Raw genomic sequence first — 24,511 nt, forward strand, 5'->3', positions numbered from 1 at the left:
TAACCTGCAGGGACAGCTCAGTCCCTTTGGGCTCGGGGCTGGCCCTGGCTGCAGCAGGAGGAGGATCAGGGGACCCAACAAGAGGTTTCTGTCACTCAGGGTGACCGTGCAGCGTTGCCCCTCTGCCTGCAGTGCCCTGCTCCACATCCTGCCTGGGGAAGGCATTAGGAAGGACCTGCCAAGGCTCCACACAGCTCCTACGTCTGATCCACAGCCGTGAGCTTGGACTGAGTCATCCCCAGGCAGGTCCTGGCAGAGGCTCTGTGACTCAAGAGGAACAAGGCAGCTGGGAAGAGCCACCAAACGAAGGTGGCTGTCTCCTTGCCACCACACTGCTGATCCTGCTCTGCCTAGGGGCAAACAGGACATTCAGACATGCTCTCAGGCTTAGGAAAGGAAAGGAATTAATAGAAGCCGGGAGAAAAGAATGAGAATAGGAATGGAAAGAGGAAARGCATTTTGGCCTATACCAAAGCCTCTTCCCATCATCCTTGTCACACAAGAGGCCCCAGTGCTCACCAGAAAATAAAAGGTGCACAGTGCAGAAAGAAGAGGTTKGAAAGCTTTGTTAAACACCCTGATGGCAGTGCCCAACACAAACATTTTCTGCTTCAGAAGATAGTGCACAGTGTTGGGAGAGCAGTGCTGAGTCTCAGCCTGTGCCATGGGGCATCCTGGGGAGCAGAGAGTCTGGGTTTGTGGCAGTAAGCAAGGATCYGGCCAGGATACATGCCATACACATTTTAGAGGGCCATGGCCATTGCCAGGAGGCAGCTAATGTTGCATCTGGTCAAAGGATGAGCCAAAATGAAACTGTGGAGGCCTGAAGTGGCCTTGAAGTCCCTGTGATGTGAGTGGGTGAAGGGAAGGCCAGCCTGCACTTCCCAAACAGTGTTGTATTTTGGTGTCATTAGCAGGCCAGGCATCAAGGCTAAGGATGAGTCCTTTGAAGTTCCCAGTCCTCTCCCCAATCCCCTGTCTTATGCTTGAGGCTGTTTGAGGCCAAACAGTGTCTCTGTGCATGCAAGGAGCTGTCACMCTGTCCTGAGCTAGTTAGAACTGACAGATAATGCTTGATTTTACATTATAACCCATTTTTCCCCCCACGCCGACTGTACATGTCTCTTCATGCCCAGGCTGTGTCATTTCCGTTTGTTTCCACTGATTACATCTCCCTKTGGCCGGGCTCTGTTCCTCCTCCCTGCTGAGCACACGCGGGGTTTCGGCCGTGCCCGGAGCTGTGCAGACTCGCAGCGCTGGGATTGTGAGCTCTCTCCTCACCACGCTGAGCACGGGTGAAGGGATGGCACAGGCTGGGCTGGGTGGCACCAGGCCAAGCAGGAGCAGCTTGCCACTGCTGCCATAGTAGGTGTGGTGTGATTAACAGCAAAGGTCTAAGAACAAATGAGTAATCTCCCTTTCAGTCCCAGCAATCCTGTCTTTTGTAATTAAAAGAAAAAAATTAAAAATCCCTTTGTGCTCCATTGCTGCATCCTGAAGGCCACTAAATGTCCCTTTGCGTTTGCTGGATCACGATAATCTTTAAGGTCCCTTTCCAAGATAATCTTTAAGGTCCCTTCCAACCCAAACCATTCTGCGATTCTACATAGCCCTGTCATCAGTGTGGCTCCAACTGAACCAAAAACTCTCCCTGTGCTCTCAGGCATTGTGCATAAAACAGCAGCGATGTTCTGAGGTGCCATCAAACACAGGAAGCCCAAGGGGGAGATTGATGCTCAGTTCAAATCTCCTGAGCCCCAGTCAAGAGATTTTTTTTAAAATATCTGACCGCTCTTTCTCACCTGATTTGGAACAGCAGCAAAGCACTTGTCCAGTGTTAAACACACGAGCAGTTTTGCTGTTGATTGGCAAAGCCTGAGACCACCAGACCCTTTCATTTTAACATGTCCCAATTTTAAGAACATAAAAATAAAACTTAGTCCATTTAAATAATTTGGCAAGTCATTTAAATCTTCCAGGAGTAAAGGCCAGGCTGTACAGCTTGTTAAAAGAAAGAGCTGTAAAAGTGCCACGGCATTTTTAGATTGCCATGACAAGTTTTTATGTATTTATCTTTTCCTTCCCTACTGATGTTTTGGAGATAACTAATAAGCTGGTAAGGCTGATTATAATAGATCCAAAAATAAGACTCAGAGAGATTCCCTGCAGCCCATATCCGACAGGTCTTGTCACTTGGATGCATTTGTGAAAAGCTGGTTTGTCTCTCAGATGACAGATGCTTTGATGAGCTAATCATCTCATTTCCGTGAACTGCACATCTGTAAAAACAAAAGGGGATGAGACTCAAACAAGTGACTAAGCCCTGTTCTTGTTTGCCTTGTTTCATTGCTGTTATTTGAGTGGAGCTGCGTGGTGCTGCCGTGCCCCACGCCAGCTGACAGGTGACRTGACACACRCTGTTTSSAGCAGATGACTCCTCTCTGGGGTTCTGTGTACCACAAAGCTCACAGGAGGCTTTTTGCCCACACCACTGGTGGTCTCTGATACCCCAGAAGCAGCCAGCCTTGGCTCAGCCAACCTCTCATCTTGTGAATGTGCTGCACCAGCTTAGGAGGCAGATGGAAAGCGCAAAGCTGAGGAGGTGACAGTGATGCAGAGGTTCCAGGGAGTGACAGATGCTCCTCTCCATTTCCTGCACTGGTGGCCAGTGTTCATCCTCACTGCTGGATCTCCACCAAGGCCACAAGCAGCCAGAGGGTCCTCCTTGTGCTCGACACGTGTGGAGCAAGAGCAGGGTCAAGGGGGTCAAGGCCACCACTTTTCTGCCAGGGCCGTCACCTTTGTGGGGTCACTGCTCCAGGAGGCAGCAGCTCTCTGAGGCATGTTAGCTTGGGCAGAAGCTGGATGCTAAACAGGTGGTTTCCTGCCTTTGTTATTGCCAAGCCATCATTTCCCATTATTTTTTCAGTGTTTGTGTTCAGCAGGCAGTGAGGTACAAACATGAACAACCTCTCTGAGGTTTTCTATACATTTTCTGTACTRTTTCTTTACTTTGTGGAAGCTGAAGCACCAAGAGGAGCTAAGGGCAGCTCAGTGGTTCAGTCTTGATGCTCAAAGTCCTCACCTCCATCCTGTGCACCAAACCCTCCAGCCCATGTATTCATTCTGGAGAAGAGTCCAACAAAGAAATTTAGTGTGTGRCAACTAATCTGTCCACCTCTAGTTAATTCAGGTTAAATTTGCTGTGTGTACCTCACCAGGCAGCTATGTTTTTTCTAGTTTTCCTCTTTAACTTTATGGTCCTGAGTTTCATTCCCTTGTTTCAGTGTTTTCTGGGTTAATTTTATAGCAAAATAAATTGTAACTATGTCAATCCACWCATATGATTATCTGAATCAGGAAGTTTGCTTTTTCTTTAGGTTTTTTTTTTGTGCAATAGATCTGTGATGAATGAGGAGCAGATAAATATCCTTGAGTTCAGAGAGGAATATGCCCAGCTACTGAGGTTGCAAATCCTCAGAAGTTTTTTCCTTTTTTCATTTCAAACATGAATTTAGGAGAAGGACACGTTGTRTGTCCCCCACCTCCGCCTGTCCAGAACCATTTATTTCAAAGCAAGAAAGTTTTTGCTCTGAAGTGGAAGTTTAAAAGGAAATTATCAGCTACTTTCTAAACCAGTTTTGCATCTTTGTTACTGCTTTATCTGTAGTAATTTGAAATGCTGGGGGTGGAATGCTTTTTGATGGAATGCCAGCAGAAAAACTGCAACTTTAACCCTTGGGCTCCTCTTGTCATGGCTTTGTACCTTAGGATTGTATTCTGTGGGCTTCCTCTGGCAGATGTGAGGGGAATTCAGGATGTGTGTGTCCTTGCCTGGCAATGGACACAGAGCTCTGAGGGTGTTGTTTTTGCAGGGCCAGGGGGGTGTGAAGGGAGCTGGCAGAGCTGATGGGGTGCAGCATGGGGAGCTGTGGCCATTCCYTCCCTGCTCTGTCTCTGCTGGTGCTTTGGGCTGTTTTCCTTTGGTGAGCAGAGGAGCTCACACTGCCCTTACTGAGGTATTTCCAGGCTGAAAAATCAGCATTTGTGCATTACCCAGGATTCTTGGGATGGGGCGCTGGCACAGGGCTATTCCAATCCACAAAAATGAGTCACACTGTGAGCAACCATCTTCCATGAGTCTCCTCCTTTCATGTTCACAGATCAGCCCTGGAACWTGGCTCACTGATGGCTTTTTCTAAGCAAGTAGTTCCTGGGTTTTTTTGTTCTTTTTTTCCTTTTTCTCTTTTGTCTTAGTTAAATGTATCAACATCAGTGCATGGAAACAACAACATGGGCTAATGTTGCTGCCAAGCAAGAGTTAAAGCATGGCCATTCCCCTTTTCCATTTCCTTACTAACAGCTCCAGACCTCAGCATCTATCAGAATAGATGTTGGAACCAAAAGCTAACAAAGGTGGAAATGATCTCTGTGGGGCAGGCTGCTGTTTCCTGTGATCTGGTCTCAGGCCAAGAAGATATGGCTCCAGCTGCAGCTGCTGGAGATGTTTGCAAAGAGCTGCCCCTGTACCCAAGGCTGGAGCAGCCSAGGGAATTGTCTGTGCAACACAAAAACAAAAAAACAGGAAAAGAGCAGATGTCGTACTAGAAGTGTGGGTTTGGAAGGAATATGCATAAAATGATGTTATGGGTGTGGGTTGTAAGGGTGACCTGTCCCTTGGGAACCAGTTTTAGCTTAGAGGAATATGGGAGGAACAAGATTTTGGTGGAGCTACGTATCAGTTGCAGAAATGCAGAGAAAGGCAACTACTTCTGATCCTTGAGGCACATGATGGGGGAACACCAGCCCCTGGAATCCCATTTTAGGACAGTGAAAGCTACACCGAGAGCCCAGCATGTTGGGAAATGTGAATGAAAAGGGTGTGTGATTCCATCRGGCACTTTGAGGCTTGTGGAGGAAGCTTACCTAAGCCAATTAGCAATACTCATGTGCCCTGGTATGCAGGAACCCAACCAGCAGCACTSAGGCTTTTAAAGCCAAATCTGATACAGTTTTGAGCACTCCTGGAAATAGGAAGGTGTGCAGATCTCCTTTGAAAGTGTTTTGTGCTGGAATATTAACTCWGTTTTTACAGGGCTGCCAACACACGTAGCTCCACCAGTAGAAAAGGAGGAGAGGTTACACCGGTTATAAGAATGGTCTACAGACACCCAGTAAATTTTAAATCAGGCTCATCTYGACTTATTTAAAGTTGATTAAGAAAAGGTTAGTGTTGAACCACAGTAAACCACTCTCAAAGAAAGGGAGCAATACAAATTAATCAAGTAGGTAATTARGTGTCTCTAGAACACCCAGGTTGTGTCTTTGCCTGTCCAGTTTTCTATTAGGTTTCCTTTTGCATTTCAGACTTTCTCTCTATTTTTTCCTCTGTGCCTGTAAAGTCACTTTAGATACCTGTTCCTTAGTGGTTTGGTTTTGTTCTGTGGACATTTGCTATAAAAAGCATTTAACCCCCTAAATCTTGTTCTCAACTCCTCTATGCTCACTCCACAGCTCAGCCCCACAGTGCCTTCTCTGCTCAAGACAGCTTGGGAAGTACTGGGGGTTAGAAATTCAAGCTCTTTGCGTACAGGTTTTTGCACTCTGAGAAGAGAAGCAGAGTGTTCTCAATGTCCAGAGCATCTGAAGGACAGATATAAGGTGTCGTGGCATCTGCAAAGGGTTTGGTATTGACAAAAGTTTACTTATGGCTCTTGCCCTAATGCAGTTAAGATCTCCTCGAGTTTGAAAAGTGCTTTGAGATCTTAAGATGGACTGATCTTTCTAGAAAGACAAAACATTGCTATATCCACCTTCTTTTTCAAACCTTTTATTATAATTGCTTTCTGTGAGCACCAAATTCACAGAAAAAAAAATGTATAAAGCATTAAAAAGTCATTGCTGTCTGTCTCCTTTCCCCCACAGATTGCTGAAGTTTCTCAATTTTGTACTCAGTTTCCATCACTTGGGAGACACATACATCAAGCCAATGTGATCCATAAATATTCTTAATCCCACTTTGCTGGCAATTTTCTCTTGCTTTAATCTAATGCAAATGGGATCCCAATTCATATGAGAAGCCACTCTTCTGCCTGGCTGCCTTGGTAGCAATGCCCCCCTCCTCCCAAACAAACCACACTTATTTCATGTTTACATGATCTCTAGACTTTGAAACCCTTCAAGGTCACCCCAAAATACACCCTCAGTTTCTACCAGTTTGCAGGCACTGGGGGAAATACTGGAGGCTGTTCAGAACAACAGCCTCAAGGCAGAGATCAGGGTGTACTGGAGACTCATCGGGCACTACCAAAAAAAGAAAACTGCGTTTTAGGAGGGTTTCTCAATCCCTCCTCAGCGCAGTGGGCGTGGGMTGGTGGGTTGGCAGCGTTGTGACGGTTGAAGGCAGTGGGATCAGCGAGGATTCATCTGCAGCTCCCGTTGGGAGCGGGGCCGTTCCTCCAAAGGTGTGTTCCCTGCGTGGCAGAACATGTCACCCTCATTAARCCTCCCAACGTCACGCAGATCTGGAGCTGCTGATTTGCTTCTGGGACCACTGCCATGCCTCGGGGTGCCTGACGGGAGGATTATTTTTGTTCTTTGCAGAAGACACTGTTTTCCAAATGGATCATAAAAAGAAAAATGTGCTCGTAGGTGTTGAAAGAGCAAATGCTTTTGCATTTGACTGCACTGTGCTTTTTCTGGTTCCTCTGCTTCTTGGAAGCAAACGGGGGCTTTCATCAGGATTTTAAATCCTGGGTCCTCGTGGACTGTCTTTGTCCACATAACTGCAGTGAGGACTGTAATTTTGAGGGGAAGGCAATTGAAGCAGTGCATGGTGACTCACAAAACAGACTTTCTGAGGTACTGTCTGCTCCCTCAGCCAAGTTTTGCCTTCTCCMTTTTCCTGGGTCTTTTTGGTTTTGGTTTGGAAGCGTTCATGCTCTCCATACACCCCAGGGGGTTTCTAGAGCTCCATTAGGGCAGCAGCTGTGCCTGGTTTGAAGCTCATTTCATGTATTCTCAGAGAGATGCTGGTGACCCACTCTGCAGTGTTCTGGGGCAGCCTGACCAAGGTGCCATGTCCTGCCCATGGTGCTCTCATTACCAGCTCTTTCTCCACTCTGTGCTACCAGGGACCCTCCTGGACCCATCCATGCCTGTCCTGGAGATTGCTTCTGGTACGTGCTTTTCCCCCATGCCTCTGACTTTTATCTTGGTTTTCTCCAAGTCCTTCCAATGCAGTCCCTGGCACCTCCTTATACACTGATTTYGGAAGGCTGTGGCCCTGGTTTCCTGCACTGTAATGTTTGGATCCATTTGGAGATTTATTTGTTGGCAGCTCCCTATGGCTGCCCTGCTCTCCTACACCAGCATGCATCTCCTGAGCCCCCAAATGTGCTGATGTGTCRTGAAATCCTTGCCCTGACTCATCCTTCTGATCCTTTTCAACTGCCCACTCCAAAAGCACTTTGTAGGCAGGGATGAGGAGCTCACCCGGGCATGAACTGTGCTGCTGCCTTCATCCAGCCTCGCTGAAGCTTCTGGAAAGGGGGGCATGAGTTTGTGTCTTGTTTGATGCTGAGGAAAAGTCCTGAATTTGCTGGACCAAAGAGGCCTTTCCCTTCACAGGTTGGAAGGCAGGTTTGGCTGGGAGAGTGTCTGGGGAAAGGCTGAGTCTGAGGGTCAGACACTATTCTCTGCTGCTGYTGTTTTGGATGTGGTGATATATCCTCTTTTGTTCAGTACTTTCAAAAAGCTCCTTTTCATGAGGTCAAAAAAAGAAATTTTCATGTGCATTTTTCACACAGTGGAGAAGGAGCTGGTGATGTCCCTCCCATCACAAGCTGGGTCCTCACTGGGTACTGTGGAAGCAAAGCTGGCACTCATCAAATGGCCGGAAGGAAATCCACAGCCTGTGCCACTGGATATGCAGGGTTATCAAATCTTTCCTGCTGTTAGAACCCCACAGAAATGGAAAAGCAGCTTCAGAGAATTTTTTTCTCTCCATCATTTCATTTACCAACCATCTGAGCTCTGGTTTCAGGCTCTGTCTCTGCAGCAACCCTCCAAGGTGGGTGGATATTGTCTCTTTTCCCTGTGAATTCTTCATGGCACTGTTGATCTCCTGACTTACTTTTTTGGTGCAATTAAGGAAAKCAGTATCATCAAACTGTCTGTGCAGAAAAGTGATGATCAGTGACAGCCTGAATGTGTCACATCAGCAACTTCCTACAAGGCACTTGCTACCTCCACAGAAGTTATTTGCAGGTAGTTTTAGTTACTCTTTGACTTGCCCAAAGGGGAAAGAGTTGTTCAAAATTAAAGAGGTCAGTGGGGCCTGCAGAGATTGCCTCTTATTTCTRTGTGGTCTTGGGAGGTTCTGCTTTCCCAGCCTGTAAAAAGGAGGATGATCTTACCTGATGGAGGTGGGAAGTGYGTTGAGATGTGCAGCACAAGTGTAAAGGTAAATAAGGCAGAGAAAAAGGTGAATGGGTGCAGTGCTCTGCAGTGAACCCAAACCACATGGGGCAGAGATTGAGCAGAGCTGCCACTCCTGAACAGGGCAGGACCCAGCTGAGTCGCTTCTTGCCCCAAAACAAAGGGGAATGTGCTGAGCAGACATCACTGGAAACAGCACAGAGCCTGCACAGAGCTCTGAGTGCTGCTGCTGTGCACAGAGCATCACTGACACTCAGTTCAGTCTCCAGAGCAGGCACTGGCACTTGCCTCATCCTCTTGGGGCTGGTCTGGGAGCAGGACTGTCCCATCTGTCAGGAGAGGGGCAGTGGATGCTCGTGGGAGTGTGTCAGGTGGGAGAAATAAGGAGCCTTGCAGAGAAATGTTGTTACTKGTGGTTGTGTTTGTGTGTCTGTTTATTTTATTTAGCCTCCAAATGAAGTATTTGACTTTTTTCTTCATTTTAAATACTATTTGAGTCCAGCTTCAAAGTGTCCTCCTGAGGTGATGTTTCAGATAACTCCTGGCAGAGAACAACTTTTGAGTAAAAGCTRGAGCCCCATTATGAGGCCTCAAAGCATAAAGCCATCACTTCATTTTCCCCAGATACCTGCACGCCTGGAATACATCCTCCTTGTACTCCTTTGTTTGAACTCTACAATGGGTGACAGAGTTATTAATTAAAACYGTGGCATGCACAAGGTTTGGAAAGGGAACAAGAAATGCAAAAGCAGTGATTTCCTCCTCCTCCTCCTCTCCCTCCCCTGCAACTTATTCTATTCTTGGATTCCATGTGATATCTCGTCCTGCAAATAAAAAACCCAACCCACCTCCCCCATCCAGACTTATTTTGAGGAGGTGCTTGGGAACACCTTTTGCTTTGAGCTGAATTGTTGCTTTATTTTGTAGATAGGAAGGCAGCAGCAGGGACCCACTCACCCATTCCCTGGATCAGGACTATTGGCACTATGCAAACATAACACAGRAAGACATGTGGGCAGTAAATGCCTGGTCTGGGGACATGAGGGAAGTGCACAGAGACCCTTTTTCTTTGGGTTCACAGCCCTGTTTGAGTCAATGCTGGTCACTGATGTTGCCTCCATCTAGGTCARCCTCCTGAAGTGGAAAGATGTAGAGCAAGTTACAGGTCAAGACTACAGGTAAATCAAGGAATTCAGGGCTGTCATCTCCTCCAGGCAACAGCTCAGGGCCCATTATCCAGCCTGGCATCCTCCAGCACTCTGCATCCCACAGAAAACCTTCTTTGTATCATCTGCTCCTCTGTAACCTTCTTGCTGCAGTTCTCATTGCTGAAGAAAATTGCTCTCCTTTGCTGTCCTGGGTGCTGCAAGGAAAGTGGATTGTCTGTAGGGATGTCATTTTAAAAAATTAATGCATTAAAAATGTTTCCTTCCTCTACAATAATGATAATCTTAATTTTTGAGCTTCCTGCAGTGGAACATTTTCTTAATTGAATTCCTAATACATTGAACATCTCTAAAAAGCATGAATGGCAATTTCATCTTGCTGGCTGCATTCTCCTAAGGGACACTCTTTGGGGAYTGTTCATGTTTTTTCCTGTCAGGGCAAGGTTTTAACTTCAGCCTTTGCTCATCAGTCAGCATCAGCCCTTGTTCTCAGTGTGGTGGGTCCTTTGTTGGAGATGAGCTCCTGACCCAGGGTACAGTTACATCTCTGCAAGAGCTACATCACCACTGCCTGCCTCTCTGTAAGAAGCCCTAGGTTATCAGCCCAAGCCTCTCACATTTAAAGGAAAGCCCAAAAAGAGTCTTCTTAGTGTCACAGGCTGGAGTCCTGCATTTAAAAAGAAAAAAAAATAAGGAAAACACATTAAAAAAAAATTCTACATGGAGAATTTTCAGAGAGTGATCAAACCCCCTGCAATCAGAAAAAGAGACTGACATGACTCTTTACTCCAGTTCTCTGGCTCAGACCCTAAATAGTTGAGGTCAAATTATTAATAGAGAAGGTGAGTGACAGATTCCAGATTCTCAAGTCAGGCTCTCTCCTGACATTTTCTGTCTATAAAAATAAGTAGCCTTTCTCTACATCTAACAAAAATCTCTTCCCTGGCTCTCCTTGACGGTTTCCTCTCCTGTCTCCACCTCCAGAGATGTCTGAACAGTATAATTTCCTTTTATTTTTAGCCATCTTTCATAATTGAAAGTATCTCTGTGTCAAATAGAAAACGTTCCCATGAATTCCTCAGAAGGCACTTAGAGCAAGCAATTGATGAGAATGAAATATTTAGTGGGGTTTTATACCTGAACTTGGTGACACCAGTGCATCTCAAAAGCAAAAGTTTCATGTTATCAGGATGGATGGGCTCGAGGCTTTCATCTCCCAGCTYGAAGGTGCTTCTCTTTTGGGGTCAGTCCTGGATGCAGCCCGAGGGTTTGTGAGTCAGTGGAAGGTGAGCTTTGGGAAGCAGTGGCTGCTCCTGACTCCAGAGCTCCCAGCCCTTCCTGCTGAGCACCCAAAACTGCTGCCTGGGGCAAAGCTGATGCTTCTCACWTAGCAGTAGCACAGAGGGTGACTGCAACACTCTCCAGAGATCCAGCTACATCCACAGGCAGTTGCTCATCTCATCTCATCTCAGCTAAGAATCATTGGAATCAGATCCAGAGCCCAACCAGCCCCCTTTCTCCTCTTGCAAAGTGGCCAGGGAAGTGCCTCTGGATAAAAGATGACACTTCAGGATAAAAGGAGCCACTTCAGGAGGTCTCCTGCATCTATGCTGCCCACACACATGAGCTGGCACTCAGGATCTTCCTGAGRCACCATTTTTGCCCTTGTGTTTAATAATGTTTGAAGGATTTTTCATCCCTGGATTAGCTCGCCTCTTCTCAGGCCTGTTCTGTGCTCCCATTTTGATGCTCAGGGAGACAACACTGCTCCTGCTCATCCTCAGCAGCTCAGCTGGATTTTGCCTTGACCTGAAGAGCTGCAGCAGGAGCAATTCAAAGAAAGTGGAGGAGCAGAAACAGCCCCACCATGGCCCACAGTGAGGCAGGAGTTGGTTCAGCCCTGAGGATCCAAGGTTTTAATTGCATCCCCTTCACAAATCAAGCTCTYTCTAATCAAACTCTTGTTGTGACTTTAGCCCAGAGCCAACTGCTGTGGAGACTGAGGAGACAAACCCCAGTTCTTGCTGCCTTTTCTGCCTTTCTAACCAGCCAATAACACCTCCTTCCTATGTGTCCCCCTCTAGGCTGTGTCCCCTCACCCCTCTGTCCCCTGCCCCCTCCCAGGTGGCTCAGGCATCTCACAGCACCCTGGTGGAAAAGGGTGTGAGAAATCCCATTTTATCCTCAAAATTAAGGAGGTCCCTTTATGGGTACCCTTGTGGGGGATCTTCAGCACTGCCTGTGACACCCCTCATGGTTTTCTGCTGCTAAAGCTGTGGAAGGGAGTTTTCAACACACTCCATCCGTCTGGGAATCATAACACCCCTGGAATTTATGAATCATAACGAGTCACGTTGCCAGGTACAGGGAGGATTATCCGTGTGTGATCTAATAACTCCCGGACGTTTAATCACCTGTGGCAGCTCCTGAGCACGTTGCACAGCGAGTAACAGAACGGACCTTTTAAGGTGAAACCACAACAAGGTGTTTCTCTCCCAGCTCTTTCCTCACCTGGCTTGTTTAGAGCATCCCTGTGAGCAGCAGGACCTCCTGGGCTGGCAGGAGCAGGAGGGAGTGCTGTCCCTCAAGTGTTGTCACACCTCAGAGGAATTTCCCACTGGGATTTCGGCAGTGATTTCAACATTGAGGAGAGGAGCTGAGTCTGAATTTTGCATGGGACTGTGGTTGTAAGGTGTCCATAGACACCCAGAAGCCAACATGGAAAGGTTCTGCCATCCCAGAGGAGACATCACTGGGTCCCTGTGCCTGTAACCCAGCCCTACAATGTGWGTGCAGGTGATTGTGTGGGGCCCGAGCTGCCAAAGCTGTGCCATTGGTGCATCCTTCATTCATTCCCACCCACCAACCCAAGGGAAACACTTTTTCCCTATGAAGAGCTGCCTGTGTGGAGGAAATATGAATAATGAAGTTCATGAAGATGCCCTTTGCCTGACTGAGACAGTCCTGCTGTCCCCCCCAGTGCCACAGCAGCTGAGGTGGGTGCAGCCAGCACAACATTGTCAACAGCCTCTTGGGCTATAATCACCCAGCACGGATATATCTGCTGTGTGAGCAGAATTGCATTTAATTGCTGAGATAAATTTAAAATAATTGCCTGGGTAACATTCACCRTTCCAGGGGTGTTTGTGGGTGAGCAGGGCTTTTCTGGGTAACCCCACGCTCTGCCCATGCACTGGCAGAACTTTCCCAGACAGCCAAAGCACAGCTCCTGCTCTCAAACGCTTTCCCCACGGCCCTTGGAGTGGTTTCAAGTGAAAAGCAAAACAGCGACATTTTAAACGTTGCCTCCCACACAGTGTCTCTCTTCAGCCTCCATTGCCACATGCTGCGGGTTCAGAAGTCTCTGGTGGATCAGTCTACCCCCGGAAAACTGTGGGTTTGCCAAAATAGAAGCATTTTTGCAGCAGGCAGTGATTTGGATGAAWGTTTTGCCAGCGCACATCTCAGGGACTTGCAATTTGTTTCAGCATTTTGTGTTTTTATTTTATTTTGGATTTAGTTGCCTTATAGGCAATACTACCAAAACAAAATATTTTAATGTTTGTAAATAATTTGGGGAGGAGAGATGGGGGGAAAGCCGTGCTTTTCAAATATATTTTGAAATGCCAAGATTCCCTACCCAGCAGAAATCTCATTTTGCTGTCAGCTCACGGTACCAGCTCTGGTTACATAGAAGCTAATGCCACTGGGAAAGGCCCTGAATGTCTTTTCCATTAATATGCTTTACTGTCAGGATGGTGAATTATTTAAAATGCTTTCTATGGCTTTAGTCTGTCCCAAGTCACAATCTCATATTTCGTTAATGTCAGTCTCATMATCGATTATTTCTTTTCTGGTAGCAGCTGGCATCTCCTGTCAAGGACCAAGGTGCAGTTGATACCTTCCTGCGTGGTGATGGAGAACAGGGCAGATGGAGTCTGCTGTGAGGCACCAAAAGCTGGGGATGTCCATGACCTTCAGAGCCCAGGGTGAGTTGGAGGAGAGCAAAGCCAACATGAGCAGAGAATTACACCAGCCAAGTGAAGCAGACAMTGGGGTTGGTGAATCCCAGAGAGAAAGCAGGGGACAAAAACAGGAAAAGCCCTTTCAAGACAATGGAAAGCATTTGAATTTGAAATGCCTCTGTGAATGCTTTTTTTTCTGGCACCTGGGAAAACTGCTCAGTAGTCATAGCAGGAAAAAAGAGTGAGGAATAGTGTGTCCAGTGGAAATTCCTGCAGCTCTGGGCTCAGCAGAGCATAATTGGAGAGTGGAGCCTGCTTGGGCCTCTGGAGCTGACACCTCCACCCTTGCAAGAAGTGGGATCTTGGGTGACCACAAGTGGTGAGCTTGGGATGTCATTAAAACAGCAGCTCCTGCAGCAGCACAGAGCCCGGATCCCTGTGAGCACTTCCATCATGCTGCTACCTTGGGGGAAGGTGCCACCTACCAAATCACCCAAACCACTTCCTGCAGCACCAGTTTGTCACTCAGGTCTCCTCTCCAGATATGTCTGGAGCCRTGTGAACAGTGCTGGATCTGCAGCACACGTTGCCATTGGGATGGATGCAGGAGGAGTTACACACAGAGGGGATAATGCCTGTGCCTTTGCCGTGGGCAGAACCAGAGCACGGCCCTGTTCCACACTGGAATGCCCTTCTCCAGCATTGGCCAAACCTAATGGATGACCACTGCTCCTGGACATGGACTGGAACACAGGCAGAGATATCCCTTGGGCTGGCTGGAGCCTTCAGTGGGGAGAACTATGGCCCTTCCAGCTGCCTGCTCACTCCTGAGCTTTCTCTTTCTCATGGGCTTCAGGAAGCTGCAGAGATTCTGACATTTTTCTTTTCCCCTTTTCTTGAAAGCGTGGCTAAAAATAAAGGGAGTGTTGAAGCCAAGCCCAGCCCAGAAAGCAGAGTGTGTAGGTGTGATGCAAACCAACACCTGGGGCTGTGAAGCGTCCTGGGGGAGCTGGCACCCATCTGGCAGAAACSTTCCCTCTTTCTCCTCACTCTTCCTTTGGCACCTTGTCAAAGAGCACAYGAGATGCTGAACCTTAAGCAATCTTGTTTGAAAATGACCTAAACACGTTGTTCTKGTTACGAGGAGAAGTGAACAAGGAGAGGAACAATGGTTTTCATTGGCAAAACTATCTGGGACCSCTGAGCTACTGCTGTGCTCTCTGATTTTGTTTCCTGTCTGAAGGTTTCTAGAGGTGGATGGTAGAAAACAGTGATGGCAGATGCTGCTTTGAGGTGGTAGACCAGGATATTTCTGAGGTTTTGCCCCTGGCAGGTATAAATAGACCAGCAGACAACATGCAGTGCACAGGAGTGAGTTCTTGGACAGGGTCCAACAGAAAGGAGCTCCTTCAAGTGTCATCAAACCACAGAATCTAGGCTTTGAACATGTAAGGAAGGCTGCTGTGTCTCCTTAACTGCAGGTTTTCTGTGGCTGCACCATGTGGACATGACAGCCCTACAGTTCCCCCTCCCAGCAAGCATGTGACAGTCTCGGGGGTGTGACGGGGAGACGGATCTCCCCTGGAAATGAGGGATTTTCAGGGCCATTGTACAGTGAGAAAATCCTAAAATATGTGCATGACACTACCACAGACCCCAGAAGAGCCATGTCTGCACTCTGCCATAGCAAAGGTGATAGGGGCAGGGTAGCCATTAATGTGTTAATCCTTACACAGCCTAAGGACTACAGCTACCATGGATGAAGGGCTGTGGTGGACATGGATTTGGTGTCATCTCTAATGGGATGGAGACTGGCATTTGGAGGACTTGAAAGGAGGACTTGCCCCTCTTGGGTTCAGTAAAGTGCTTGGCATTCCCATGACCTTGGCGTGCTCTGATCCTCCATTTGCACAGCCAGGAGGGGCTGTGTGCAGCCAGAGGGATGAGAGAGTTACCCTGGGACACAAAAAGGCATGGGGTTTGGTGGGTAAAGGCAGCACAGGTGGGACAGTGCATGTGCAGGATGAGTGTCATGAACTGCATTGGCCTGCACAGAGCACCCTGAGTGATGCACCCCAGCCACTGCAGCAACTTGAGAGGCAGCAATTCCCCTCTCCTCCCTGCCCTCTCCATCCCCAGCACCTTTGGCAGGACTGGAAAACAGTAGGAAAGTATCCTCCAAGCAAKCTGAGTCAGAGAGCCATGAAGGTGGAAGGAGGGCTGTGAAATCCAAGTGGGAACCAAATGGGCTCTTCCAGGGGCAACTTCTSAGAGCAGGGCTCCAGGGACAGTCCAGGGGTGATGTCTGTGGACACCATCAAAGAAAAAGCCATGAGTGCTGCCAAGACATGAACCTGCCCTCCCTCATCCACCCCCTTGCTGATGTAAGTGCATGCTGGAAGCACTTGATTCCCCATCAGCCCTTTCCTGCTTATCGGGAGCCAGCGGCGAGAGCAGAGCTGCTCTCACACGGGGCCCTGCAAATCCTCGCATGAACGCCCGGCCCCAGAGCTGTTTCCCAGGGGGATCGGGGTGGATTGGATAATTAATCACAGCTTGTCTGGGGGAGGATGAGGAAGTCTGAATAAAGGTGTTAACGGCTCTTAAAGGCTTTCCTGGTTTGCAGAGGGTGCTGCCTCAAACAGATTATCTGGAAATATTATTAGCTGGAGTGGGAAAGGGTTTTTTTCTTCCTCTAGGCTCTTTGCAGCAACCCTAAATCTGCTCGAGCTGCAGAGACAGGTTTTATTGTGCAGGGGGAGGTGGGGGAGAGGTGTGGGCTGTCAATGGGTCAGCAATTAATTGGTTTATTCCTTTCTCACGGTTATTTTCTAGCCAACATCAGCTAAAGCCCYGGTGTCCACTTTGTCCCAGCTCAGCAAACAAGAGCCGCAGGGATTTGCGCTGGGGGGACCCCAGGCCACGAGATTGGCTTTGCAGGGGCTGCTGGGAGGTCTCTTGGCCTGCCAAGCCTCTTTCCCTGTTATCTGGTCTTAGGAGGAGGATGTGATTAGTGTTTGCTGCCATGGGATGTCAGCTGAGGGATGAGAACCRAGTGCCAAGAGGAGGAAAGAGCTGCCACAGATGGATGGTAAGTGAAAGCAGAGACCTGCCCCTTTGCTCCAAAGGAAACTTCCCTTCAAATGTCTCTGTGGCCCGTTAGTTCAGACAAATGCTCTTGCTCAGCCCTGTGAACCTTCTYTCCTGCCAGCAGTGACCCTCAGCAAGGGTGGGCTCTCCTCCATCTGCTGCTGCCATCTGGGAAATCATTTCTGATCGATCCAGCTTTACTGAAATGACATTCCTGTTTAACCTATGGCTTTGTTACAATTCTAGAGCCTACCTGGAGCCTAGGTCAGAAACAGAGGGTGCCATCAAAGCATCAAACAGGATGGATGCATCAACTCTCATGCCCTGCCAGCTCCAGCTCAGCCCAGTCTCTCAGAGCTCTGCTGCTGTAAATGAGCTGCAGTGGGTGGTGGGGCTGGGCTRTGCCAGGCAGTGGGGCTTTCTGTGAGCACAGTTTGCTCTGATGGTGCACCTCGAGCTGGGAAATCACCTTTCAGTCCAGAGCAGGGATAGAGAAAGAGCATGGTGTGAAGGACTTGGACAGTTGTAGCTTGGCATCATTTTGGCTCAGAGAGAAAAGCCCAGAAAGGTGATGGAGTGGAGACTGTGGAACTACTGTTGCAGAGCAGTCCCCTCTCAGCCTTCCTGGCCTCCACAAGGCCTGCTGGGCAAGTGGGAGACYCCCTCCATGGATAAATTTGAAATTACACTGTCCACAGGGAGCATTCCCTGTTGCAGTGCTGCTACTTCTCTTCCAGCTCTTCCTATATATTTAATAGGAATTAGGAACTCTGTGCAGAGTCCTATGGGCTACTTTCTTCATGGTTGCACTGATTGCCAGCAACTAAGTTAGCCCCAAAGAAAGCACCATGAAAGCAGCAGATTTCCAGGTCTCTGTTTTTCCTTTACAGAAGACTGTCCCTTCCACACTCRAGGCACAGTGAGCCCAAACTGGATCCCTGTTCTCCATGGGGATCAATCTGCAGGGATGATGAGAGAAACAGAGTAAGTGCCCAGTGCTCTCCAGAGCTCAACTGCAAAACCCCAGGATTCACCAAAGCCCTTCAAGCCAGCCACCTCCCAGCAAAGTCTCTGTCCCTTTCTCTTGACTCAGGGCTGGAAATAATGACAGGTACGGAAAATCCATTATGAAGAACTAAATAATCCTCAGTTAGCACTGCTGGCTCCAGGAGCACTTCTCCAGCTGCTGGGAGACTGCAGCAGCACTCCCTGGAGCAGCAGACACAGGTGGTGCTGGCATGTGGCTGGAAACAGCCCAACAGTGAGAGGAGGCTGAAATTTCTGGTTGTTTGGGCCCTTCCCCTCTGCCATGGGATCTCTCACCAAGCCCAGTGGTTTCCAGACAGTCCAATGTCTGCTCCAGGTGGGGCAGAGGCTCTGGGTTCCGTGATTTGAGGGCGGTGTTGGCAGGGCAGGCAGATAATCTGTTTCCTGAGTTAAAATTGCTTTTTCCTCCCAAACGGTCCTTAAGGACTCACAAAGCTAAGAGAAGAGGGGGATCTGGCTGGCCAGCCTGCAAGGCAGTGGTGGGATGGAGGGGAGGCAGTGGGGGCTGCCTGGGCTGGCACTGGAGACCAGCACATTARCCATGGGAAGGGAATGTTGGCCCAGAGCTCCAGGGGCCCTGAAAGCAGCACAGGCTCATACTGAACCCAARAGCTGTGTCCATACCCAGTGGTGCAAAACTTTTCTCCAAGGGCTCCTGGAGAGCACAGAGCAGGCAGGAACCGGGAGAGGGACAGGGACAGGCTTTTTGATGCTGCACTCCCATTACTGTGTTAAGTTAACCCAAAAGCAGAGGTCAGTGTTTCTGGTCTGCAGTGCCAGCTCTGAACTAAGCCAAGCCCTTGTATATTCAGGTGTGCTTTTCCTTCCTGTAGGATGTTTCTGGTACCACATTTCTCAAGGACACCAGACACACAGTCAGGTGGGTGGCACACTGAACCTGACAGTGCTTGATAAGGCAGATTGATGCTCCAGGAGGAGTAACTGGACAAGGGACTCTTCACAGGCATCTCTAGCCATATTCCCCACATGCCCTTATCTTCCCTTCAGCCTCCAGCTCTGCAAAGCAGGTTGGACTGAATCCACTGGACTGAATGGATGGAGCTGGGAGTCTTGTGCTGCTCCCTGCACTGTCAGATAAGCGTAATGTACATGCTGGAGAAGAGACCAGGCACTTCTTGTGGCCTTGAAAAGCCCCCTGTTGCCAGGGAAGGACCAAGGCTCACACCCCAGCTTATGTGTCATCASTAACTTCTCCTGCTGTTAAAATTGYGTTGCCTCTCTTAATCATAAAAGGCTTATTTTCCCACACTGGAAAATGAATTCAGCACCGTCGGCAAAGCTGGGGGCTGGGAAGTTTTAATTACTGTTTGTAGAGCGCTCTGGGGCTCATGGGCTGAGTGGTGCTGGAGGCCTGGGAAGGGTTCTATTATATATTAGCAGTTGCTTATACTTTATTTTATATGGGACCTCTGTGGTTTTGTCAGCAGCTTCTTCCTGATGACCCTGCAGTGGGGTTTCCTGACACAAGCAGTACAAATCCCCCTCTCCTGTCACAGTTACTGCTGCTGAGCATCACTGCAGAGTAAAAAAGGGGTCTAGAAAGTCCAATGTCCACCTACAGCCAAAATAAACTCAACCACAGTGTTCCTGTAAATACCCACCTGCTAGGCAGGAAAGAAGAGCCCTAAAACTCTCCTCTCACAAGGCTTTTGCCATTAAAACATCTCTTCCTCAGGCAATTCAGCCACATCCTGCATTAACCTTCCTGTCCCCCCTCCTTGTTCAGAACAACAGCTCCTTAATTATAATCCATCAAATTCCTCTCTCCTCTACCTGGAAAAAAATGGGATTTGGGGACAAGGAACAAACACSAAGTCATAAGTCTTTTTTCATGGGAAAGGAAATCAATCCAGCGCCCTGCTGGGAGCCCTGCTTTGCCTAAACCCTGGCAAAATGCAGTAAGAAGTTAAGGCTCTTAGCAGGCGAGCACTCCAAGAGCTCTTTTAAGCCCAGCTCAGGTCTTTGTGGTCAAGTGCTCCCAGTGCACCCGGAGCTCCACGTTTGGCACAACGGGGCGATTGTGGCCGTGCCACTCGGACATCACACCCTGCCAGGACCCTGTGCCCAGGGRACAGGCTGCTCAGCAGCCCCTCACAGGCCAAAGCCAGTGCTTTGGGAAATGATTTCGCAGAGGGATCTGAGTGTTTTGATAATGGCAAAGTCCTGGAAAGAGGACACTTTAGCCATCAATTAGTGTGTGTGCCCACATGTGTACAGCTGCAGGCTTGTGATGCCATCCACATGGAAATCAGTGAAAGAATGTGCTCACTCTGTCCTAAAATTCTTTAGGGCTTTTCCCCCCCACATTTGTGCTTCAGTGGCACACTTGGTTTGCTGACAGATACTTCCAAAATATTCCACTGCTTACTGCAAGGGGCAAAACTGGAGTTACTTAAAACTTGCCAAAGCTTTCCAAATGCAAAATCTTCTCCAAAAGACATGCATCCTCTCTCTAGCCATCTGTCACCTGGTGGTTCCTCCTGCATGGTGGCTCCTTTGCTGTCTATGCCAGGCGTAGTGGGCGGGACAGACAGCCCAGGGGAGGCCACCAGGCTGAGGGCAAAGCCCAAGAGTGACAGCACTGCAGTCACCACCCAGTAACCAACATGCCAGCACTGCTTCTGAGATTTTTCCTCACAACCTGGGACAGACAGAAAGCAGGAAGAAATTAGAGGAGCCTCTGTGCCCCTGAAGCAGCTGCTCAGGAGGRTTTAATTCACTGCCAGGTACTTTATGGCTTCTGCCAGGTGGCTGCTGTGGCTTTTCCAGGGCAGGGGGTCTCATGGGGTACCAGGCCCTGTCATTGAAATCAGACAAGGAACACATCCACCAGTCCTTCCAGCAGCACCAGAGTGTGTCATGGTGATGGAGCCAGCCTCACCCACCCCAGGGAAGGACAGGAGGGTGACAATCCAACTCCCATCCCTCCAGTGCTTCCCCACTGCTGAGCAGGTCTCAGAGAAAYGCATTTTGCAAAGTGTTTTTTCCGTTTGGAGTAACTCCTGTTCTCTCTCAGGATGTTCTTTTCTGCAGCCTGCCTGGTGTAAAGTGGGGAAGGATTCAGAGTGAAGCCACAAAATGAATCTTGAGGATGAAACACGGATAGCCTCGTGTCCCCCACCCCAGTGACCCAAAGGGAAGGGGCTGTCCATGGATGTCCCTTTGGGKCAGCATCCTGAGCAAGGCAGCATCCCTGGGTGCTCAGCAATCCCTTGGGCTGGCTGCTGCTGATCCCAGCCTGTCTTCATCTCACAGATGTTTTTAACCTTTTGGGGAGGGGTCAGCATGGTCAGAAGCTGCTGAGGACACTGCCATGATTCAGTCATGTCCCTGCTCAGGGCATGGACTGTAAACACAGTAGGGAAACCAGGCCACATCCCAGCCCAGCTGGGCTGCCTGCCTCGAGATCCCCTTCACCAGAATCTGGAACTCACCTGTTTTGCCATTAACTCCAAGCAGCAATGGTGAAGGTTTCGGTGATATTCCTAAAAATAAAAATGGCAACAGAAAGAGCCATTTAATCACATGAGTCTGTGCATCTTTAGGCCCTGAGCAATCAACAAGCTGGGAGGAGAAGTGCTGAAATAGCCCAGGAGTGTGAAGGTAAAGGCCCTTACTGCCCATGGACCTGCTYTCACCAGCATCACCTGGGGCAGCAGGGCTGTTTGAGGACTGTTTTCCCTTCCTCCCTGGGTGAATAGCCAGTTGTCCCCAAAAACAGACCATATTTCTGATACTCTCGACAGGAAAGCCTGAATCTGGAAACAAGAGGTGCAACTTGTGTGACCCTGCAAGATTCCAGCAGTGTGGCAGTGTAGGGACTGTCACTGTTCTGTCACTCACACCAGGTGTTTATTTTCTGTTATGGCTTTAACTGGGAGAGGATATAGGCACCCTCTGTTAGACAAGGCTTTGCTAAGCAGGAATGCATAAACCCAGTCCAGTTCATAATAGCTTTAAATATCAGGAGTGGCTTTTGATTCAAAACTCAGAAGTTGTATTGACAGCAGTACAAGAGAGAAAACAGAGAGCAAATACTTTGTGCAGCCTTTTGGGGAATGAGTGGATGAGCCAGAGTGTAAAGATAACAAAATCAGCTCCTTCTGGCAGTTCAGGAAGTGTTAAACYCCTGCAATTCAGGTTTTCAGGGAATGACCCTGCTTGGCATCTTTGTCTGCCTTCCTCAGGCCYTCATCTGTGCCCATCAAAATCTTTGGCTGGATCCTTTATAGGAGCTGGGGACAGAAGCTTCTCCCCAGCAGCTGGATAGAGGTGCTGAATTCTCAAGTAATGAAAGCACTGGTGTGAGCTGCATTAACCCATCTTGTGCCCCTAAATTAGCAGGTCTGATGGAYGTGCTGCATCCTTACAGAGCCCAGCTCAGTACAGAACAGGGCATCTGAGGACATCAGGAGGACAGTGAAAGCCTTGTCATACAGCCTAAAGTCTCACAGCAAGTGTCTATTAATAAGCTGTGCCCACGCTTCCTCCAGGTATTTACAGTGCCCTTTCTCCCTGTTAGCTTTGAAAACCACAGTTCTGTGCCACAGAGCAAGTCCTTTTCTTTTAGTGATGCATTTGGTGCCACAAGTGCCTTTGACTGGAGCTGCGTGCTGGTAAAAGCCTACCTCATTTTGGGAAATGAGCAGGATTTCCCTTTAAAAGTGATCTCTGTCTCCRGATGAACAGTTCCAGCCTGTCCTCTGGGAGCCTCTGCTGTGGAGTCAGTGGCTGGCTGGCTTTAATGCTGGCTGAGAAGGGGGGCCACTGAGCCCACAAAATAGACCTGTGACAGCATCAGTRCAGCCAGCAAGGTCCCCTCCCCTGGGCAGGTTATCCCAGGGAAACAGGGACAGGTGCTCAAAGGGGACCTTTGGAGGCTTGCTAGTGTGTGGGGACCCCCAAAAACCCTGGYGGGTTTCTTACCCTTGCCCAGGGCAGAGCTCCTTGTGCTGCACTCATTCTTGGGCAAATAAGCCAAAACTGGCATTGCTGCAAAATGGGGCTGTCTGACAACTGGGACAAGCCTGGTCTGTGCATCAGGTTGGGCTGGAAAGGTAAGGAAAGCAGCATTTTCAGCCCATGGAAACAATGGGGAGATGAAATGGAAATTGGGACCTCTTTGTACCTCTACCTTTCCCCAAGGAGAGCTCTGGAGTGTAGAGGGCAGTTCCCAAAATCCAGCATCTTTTGTAACTCACTTGTACCCTCTGAGAGATGCCTTTTTGCTGTTAGATGTGCACTTGCTGCTGGAGTGATTTCCTTCTCTTCAGCTGGAGCTGGAGACAAAGGATAGAATCGTTGGTAATGAGCTATTTATGGAGAAATTGATCTTGATTTGCATCACTACCACARGGCAAGATGGTGCTGTGACTTTCTTACCATGGCTAAGGACAGCACTCAGAGGAGGCTGAGAGCCTCCAGGTCCTGTGAGTGTTGGCAGCATGTTTCAGCACTGCTGGGCTGCAAGAGAAGAGCCCAATTGGCCTCACTGGAAAAACAGCCCTGCAAAAACCACAAGAACCCGTTGTTCTGGTCAGGCCCTTAGATTTTGTCAGGATTTTTTKAATACTCCTTCACAATTAAAATTCCCACTGAGCTGTCCTGCAGTTTGCAAGGCCGATTGGGATTGGGATGGTGCAGGTAAACTGGCAAGCAGGATTGCCCCGGAGCACCAAACTGTATTCAATGAGTCCCTCTTGCCTGCAGGAACATGGTGCTGGCAGCTCATCACCCCTCCTGGTAAATTAGATATCGCACGGGGGCTTAGTCACACTGGAGGAGTACAAGGCTCACAACTTGCTGAGACAAATTTCTCCCAGCTTTAATTAGCCGTGAGATGCTCAAGTGCCTGAAGCTATCTCCCTGCCCATGTTTACACTCTGTGAATCAATACAGTTTGGACTGAGGTCTCCAAATATTTGCAGTTAGCAAATATTGCTGYGTTTTGCCTTTCCAGCTCTCTGCAATTAGCTTCAAAACACTGGTTTGTATCCCCAGTCTTTTCAAAAACAAAAGGGTGGATGTTCAGGTCCCAGAACTTCGGTAGTAGAGCCAGTGCTCTCATCCAGCATCTCTGCTGTGTGCTGACACAGTGTCACCCCTGAAAAGAAATCAGAGGAGATTTTTGGCACCTGAGGACTGAGCAGGGACCATGTAGCAGGAGCTGTTAGTTCAAGTGAAGGATCCCTTAACATTTGACACTTGATCCTGTCTTTGCTGTGTGTATTTTTCCATTTGAGGACACTCTCCTTTCCACATGTCGTCCCCTCTCTTCATATTTCTCTTATTGAYATGATGACAGGCAGGTAACTGAGATGCCATTCTGATGGTGGCAAGAAGGTTCCCATCCAGCCAGCTCACACTTCCAAGTACTGGACTTTTCCCTTTTTATCTGACAGCAAATGCACTGAAAACCTTAAAAACAATCTGCATTTTAACCRTGGTCATGCTGAACAACTTTTAGGATAGTGTGCTGCAAAAGCTGCAGTGATTCAAAGAGCACTACTGGCAGTTGTTAAATAATTGTGTTTAATTTGCAGTAACAAAGCATATGAAATCCACATCACCTAAACTCTACTAAGTGTTTTCGATAAAAACACTTCTTTTCTATAAATACATTTTTCTATAAAAATGCAAAAGGTTTATTTAAAGATCGGAGGTCTTCTGACCCTCCAGATTTTTGTACAACCATTGCTATGTGTAAAAATGGGTGTGAGAGGCAGCCCAGGTGGGTTTACATGTCCGTGCTGGCAGCAGAGAGCTGCAGTTGCTCGGTGGGCA

General features: G+C 48.5%; 1 long non-coding RNA gene across 1 annotated transcript in view; it reads left to right on the top strand.

The window, feature by feature from the left end:
- LOC130578571 (uncharacterized) overlaps positions 1-24,511 on the top strand; it is a 158,588-nt gene that overhangs the window by 108,100 nt on the left and 25,977 nt on the right. The window contains exons 2-4 of the long non-coding RNA XR_008965899.1: positions 13,466-13,594; positions 16,406-16,661; positions 17,551-17,771. This is a non-coding gene — a long non-coding RNA (uncharacterized LOC130578571). The remainder of the gene's footprint in view (positions 1-13,465; positions 13,595-16,405; positions 16,662-17,550; positions 17,772-24,511) is intronic.

The sequence above is a fragment of the Malurus melanocephalus genome, unplaced genomic scaffold (genome assembly GCF_030028575.1).
Source record: "Malurus melanocephalus ecotype Western Australia unplaced genomic scaffold, MMel_1.1 scaffold_233, whole genome shotgun sequence".
Taxonomy (NCBI): Eukaryota; Metazoa; Chordata; class Aves; order Passeriformes; family Maluridae; genus Malurus; species Malurus melanocephalus.